The sequence below is a fragment of the Lolium perenne genome, chromosome 3 (genome assembly GCF_019359855.2).
Source record: "Lolium perenne isolate Kyuss_39 chromosome 3, Kyuss_2.0, whole genome shotgun sequence".
Taxonomy (NCBI): domain Eukaryota; kingdom Viridiplantae; phylum Streptophyta; class Magnoliopsida; order Poales; family Poaceae; genus Lolium; species Lolium perenne.
In genome coordinates, this window is record NC_067246.2 from 246,449,061 (window position 1) to 246,454,701 (window position 5,641).

The 5,641-nt window shown below is 46.5% G+C and overlaps 1 long non-coding RNA gene across 1 annotated transcript; it reads right to left on the reverse strand.

Moving 5' to 3' along the window:
• Positions 1 to 615: 615 nt before the first annotated feature.
• Positions 616 to 1,344, reverse strand: LOC127344595 (uncharacterized). The gene is made up of 2 exons (XR_007878097.1): positions 1,198 to 1,344; positions 616 to 1,091 (listed from the first exon to the last, which is right to left on the reverse strand). It is a non-coding gene; the product is annotated as an uncharacterized lncRNA (long non-coding RNA).
• Between the last annotated feature and the right edge of the window lie 4,297 nt (positions 1,345 to 5,641).

Below are 5,641 nucleotides of genomic sequence, written 5' to 3' on the forward strand. Positions count from 1 at the left end.
GATTTGTATGCAGATAATGTAGATGAGGAGTCTGATGATGACCAACTTCAGAGTTCTTATTTATCAGTGGAATTTACTTTGAGTTATCTGTATTTGAAAGCCTATTTTGATGTCCCTATTTGAAATCTTGGATGCTAACTTGGTAATTATTTCGATTTTCAGCTCATGGTCATTTTCCTGTCAAAAAATTGATTTTACCAGTAGCCCACTTGAATTTTGATGAACTATCAGGAAACAATGTATACTTCTTGTTGCAGACTTCCTAGCTCTTTTTCACTTACCTATTTCAGATTTGAAACGTTTGCAAAATTAGTGCTTAGTGCTTCCCGTTTCACTGAAACATATTTCTCATTACATTGGCATTGTTGGTTTTTTTATTCAATCTTCGTAGCTCTTTAGCCTGGTGCTAGATCAGGTTAAGTATTTTGCAATGACAATGTCTCTCAAGTCTCAGTGATTTCAAGCAATGTTCCAGTTTAGTGCTTGACCTGACCGTGAGTTCATGTGATTGACTAAGTTTTTCATGTGATTGGCCTGACTGAGTTTTTCATGTTATTGAACTGACCGTGAGCTGGTAAGGTTATGCCAAAAAAACTCAAGTTTTACACACATCCATTTCACAAACAACACTGCTTTCATCAAATAGCCAAACAAGCTCAGTATTTACATCCATTCAACAACTACATTAGCTAACACCACACACTGCTTTGATGAAATAGCCATCAGTTCACATCTTCACACAGAGCACAACGCTTGTAGCAGAACTAATACAATCTTCAGTAGAAGCACCGCTTGTGTCGCATCCAACACCATCTGCTCATGTGCTCCTGTCCCCTGGAATTTGTTACCCTGCCACTGAGTACATCCGGTACACTCCTACTGCTGAACACTCCAGTACGCTGCCGACCTGGGCGAGCACCTAGCCCTGCTGTTCAGTGGCGCGTCGCGGGAGAATCAACCCGACGTTGCCGTCGAGATGAAGCCGCCGAGGGAGAGGCTGCTGTCACTGGTGTGGTGCGGTGACCAGAGCTTCACGAGGCCGGAGACCTCTCTGGGAGGGCTCGGCCTGTCGAACGGCATGATCGGCAGCGCTGCCGACCATCACCATGGATCGTAAGCCGCCATATGAACGAGGGGAAGCATCATGTTGAGTATACACAATCGGGGCGGCAAATAAGCGGAAACGGATGGGCCTACCGGCGGAGTGCTGAACGGAGGAGCTCGCGACCAGCGGTGGAGCTCCGGCGGGAGGTCGCTGAACCGGGTCGAGCAGAGGATTGGAGGCGAGGGGAAATCTCAGTCAACGATCTGCTTGCGCGGCCCTGATCAAGTAGTCGATGACACTTTTGCACAAAACCCCCTACGACCTCCAGTTTTTCTCCAACTAAATGTTAAGTTACCTGACTTTGGGACCCACATACAGCCATGTCAGCAAATACAATACCTTATTTTGAGCGGTGACCGTCTGTGACACTTCAACGCGTATTTGATGACCGTAGTGCTGCCTGCCCCTACCAGCTGCGCTGGTGTTAAACGTGTGCCGATCTGCTTGGATCCGATCCAAGGCCACATGACCACTCGGAGTAATATCTTACTAGGATAACTACGAGGCTACCCCTGTGGAGAATGGCGTGATGCCCTGCAACCACCACCCTCCTTCCCCCTCTCTTCCCCCTAATCTCGCCTAAAATCTTTCCCAAAATCACTTCTCTCAATCCTCTCGTCACAGCCTTCTGATTCTCAGCATCAAATCTCTCCACCTTTCCCACAGCCAAGTTCTCATCTGATACATGCAGATCTAGAAAGCAGGTTCGCATGGAAAAGCAGCAGCCATCTCCATCCATGGCAGGAGAGTGGGATCTTGCATCTCATATCCCGCCAGCGCTAGAGACTCCTGAAATACCTCTGCTATCGGTGGGATTGCAAGCTATGAATCTCTCAGATCAAGGACAGAATCAACAGAGTAGAGAAGAAGAAAAGGAGGAGTTTACTTTGCTGAAGGTTGCATGCTCAGGAGGAACACCGAAGATTCTATCTCTTGGTTCAGTTCAGCAAGCAATGACAAGGGCCTGGAGGAACAATTTCTACAAAGTTTCTCAGGTAAATCAGTTGATTTTCAGAGCACACTTCTCTTCTTTCGAATCCATGATGTTCGTGTATACAAAGCAGCCATGGACAGTAGGATCTGATGTTATGCTGATAGAGTTTGAAAGTCCAGAAAAAGATATTGAGAAAGGAGACTACAAATTTGAATATGTGTATGCTACTATCAGAGCCTATGGGATTCCAAAAAAACACAGATCCTTCAAGATTCTCAAGGATATACTGAACCTTGTTGGCAACCAATCTGAGTTCCATGAACTGAGACAAGTAATGCTAGAATCAAGACCAGATTACATATGGGGAATTGCCAAGATCAAAGTGGGAATGTCTGTATATGATCGAGTGAAGCTTTTGTATTCAGTTAATGAAGCAGGAATCACTTATCTCAATTATGAGAAGATTGGAAGAATCTGTGTATTCTGTGGAGTAATGTTTCATACAGTGGGAAATTGCAATCTTAGACAAAGGATTGTTGCAGAGAAAATTCGGTCAGGCCAAGCAGACCAAGCACAACAGGTGCCGTTCCAGCGTTATGGTTCATGGATGGTGGAGCCTGTAGATATTCCAATAAATTTTGCTGTTCAAGGTGAAGGAAGCAATCCAATCTTCAGTACATATCAGAGCCCACACATTGGCAGATCCCAGAGAGCTATTGGAGAAGATCAGTTGAGGCAAAGAGCAGGTGAAGGATCGAATGCAGGCATGACAAGAAGAAGATTGCAATTCGGAGAACATTCTTCAGCAAAGGAGCACGAACAGCAGTTGCAAGATCATACTGTTCATCCACCAAGAAGCATTGATGGCGGGAACCAAACTCAGAGCGGTGCTCGGATGACAGCTATAGTGCATGAAAGACACGTTGGAGGGACAGTTGGTGCCACCGCTAGTGCTGGAAAAAGTGTACTCGAGAATAATCCAGGAGGAAAAGAGAGAAGTGGGGGCCCATGTACAGTCATACAACAAGGCCAACTCAGTCCATCTGACTCCTTGGACTTAACTTCTCTGCCATACCCGTTAGAGGAAGAAGCAAATATTCTGGAAAATCTGGGCCGCGCAGCAGGACATGGGCTACTTTTGGGCCAACAGAACCAACAACCTGGTACAGACAATATTGGAATGCCCGGTCAAACTACTAAAATATTTGGCCCCTCGTCTTCAACCCCAGATACCTTTCATCAGCACGAGCATTTGCAAGCTCCCTATCTAGGGAAGGAACCGCTGCAAGTTGCAAACACCTATCAAATCCCCCAGGCTACTCCTCCTGCAAACCTACAATCTGCCATGGATCCCAGTGCCCAAATGTTGCGAGAAGCATCTCCCAATTCACACCACTCTCCTCAAAACGACCCGGCTTCTCCTTTTCCTAATCCCCAACTCCCCTCGCCGGCCAAATCACCACCAAAGCGAGCGAGCACCTCGCTCGATCTCGTGTCCCAGCAGGCGGCGAAGCGAGCGGCGCCCGCGACGGGCCAAGATGGAGGCGGAGGGGACGCCGATCTGCAGGCGATGCAGGTCCCTCCCGGTGGAGCTGCCGGTGCGCAGGGCCAGATCTTCTTCGCCCAGATGTACCCGCCGGCTTTTGGAGCCGGCTCCCTTGGCGCACAGCTGGAGGAAGGAGGAGGTGCTGGAGCTCTCCCCAGTGCGGCTCAAGCCATCGCCGACTCGAGAGGCGGAGGAGGAATCCTTGGAGCAAGGCCAAGCTTCTCCAACAAACCAAGGTCAAATCCCAACCCCACTCTTTCCGCTGCAAGGAGCAGGCATCGACGTAGACCTTCAGGATGGGATGTTGAAGAGGATGCCAATGCTGGAATTGGCCACAGAGTTGTTGGGATTACTCACCATAAACCTGGTGCTTCCACCTGGCGTCGTGTTCATCGGGCTCAAGAAGTGGCTGTGGGCAATGCTGGTGGAGAGATGCTGGCCAGACTGTGGGGATATTTGGTATCCCCAATTCTGCTTCAAACTGTGCATCGCCGGCTCATAGCAGCTCGGCTCATCGAGCAGACCATGATCCCTGGCCGCTACACACGCCGTCGCCGTCTCACTCTATGGCTACGCAAGACTCTCAACAAGGAGGTTTCTCACCTCCTCCTTTGGCTCGCGAGCACTATATGGGTATGGATGGCTGTTTTGGCAGTGATGCAGCCGAAGGCCAGGCAAATGTTCAAGGCCAAATTCAACTGGGCACCTCTAGCAATGATGCTACACAAGCTGTGTGTGACAACTCTGGGAGAACAAGCATGGACATGGATCTCGAGGCAGCGGCGCCACGGGCGCCATGAGAGCCTTAGGATGGAACTGCCAAGGTATGGGCAGGACCCTTGGCAGTAACAAGATGGTGTATCTTGCCCGGATGATAGCCTCTACTAAACCTCAGGTAACATTTGTCTCAGAGATCAAATCTTCTAAATTCACTTGTGATGATTTAAATGCTAGGTTTAATATGTCCAATAGCTTTGTAGTGCCCTCTCGAAGACGCTCGGGCGGGCTCTGGTTGATGTGGAATGACGAGCTTCAAGTGACTGTGAATAGTTCTAGTACCCATGTTATCCTAGCTACTGTAGTTTATAGCACTAGAAATCTTAAGTTTGGCTTAGTGTGTATATATGGTGATCCGTATCATCGACAAACTAGTGCTATCTGGGAAGAAGTTGCTGCTTTTGTGCATGATAACTCAACTCTTCCAATGCTATTTATGGGAGATATGAATAAGCTTTTGTATGATATGGACAAGAATTCCACTAATATAAATCGTAGTCGCTTGTATGCTTTCAGATCCTTGGTTAAAAATTGTGGATTCTTTGATCTTGGTTTTAGTGGCCCGGCTTACACTTGGACTAATAAGCGCTTTTCTTCCAAACCCACTTATGAGAGATTGGATAGATGTCTTGTTAATGCTGATTGGTGTGATGTTTTTCCCATTTCCAATGTTTATAATATGCCTATTATTCACACCCTTAGTGACCATGCTGCCATCTTGCTCTCTACGGAGGGCCAAGTTAGAAAGATAAAAAAGACCTTCAAATTTGAAAATTGGTGGCTTAAAGAAGATGATTTTAATGATTATGCAAAAAAGGCGTGGCATACTTCTAGAAACAAATCTTTTTCGCAGAGAACTAATCATCTTGCAGGACAATTAAAAGTATGGTGCAAAAAGAAGAAACCATTGCAGCAGGAGCTGTCTACTTTGGAGGATCAAATCAAAGAAATTCAAATGAAGCCAGAACAACAGCAAGATCATATGAAAGAGGCTTCCCTAAGCATAAGGTATGAGCAAACCTTGACAAAATTAACCGATTCCTATATGCAAAGAGCTAAGAAGCATTGGGTTAGAGATGGAGATAGAAATACAGCCTTTTTCCATAGAGCCATTGTTAAGCATAGAAGAAAGAATACTATTGTTTCGGTTAAAGATGAAAATAACATTTTGCATTATATGCCGAACCAAATCAGTAATACTTTTGTAAACTACTTCCGATCTATATTTGCTTCCTCTCAAGCTAACAATGGCAGGACATTCATACACACTCAGCTACCT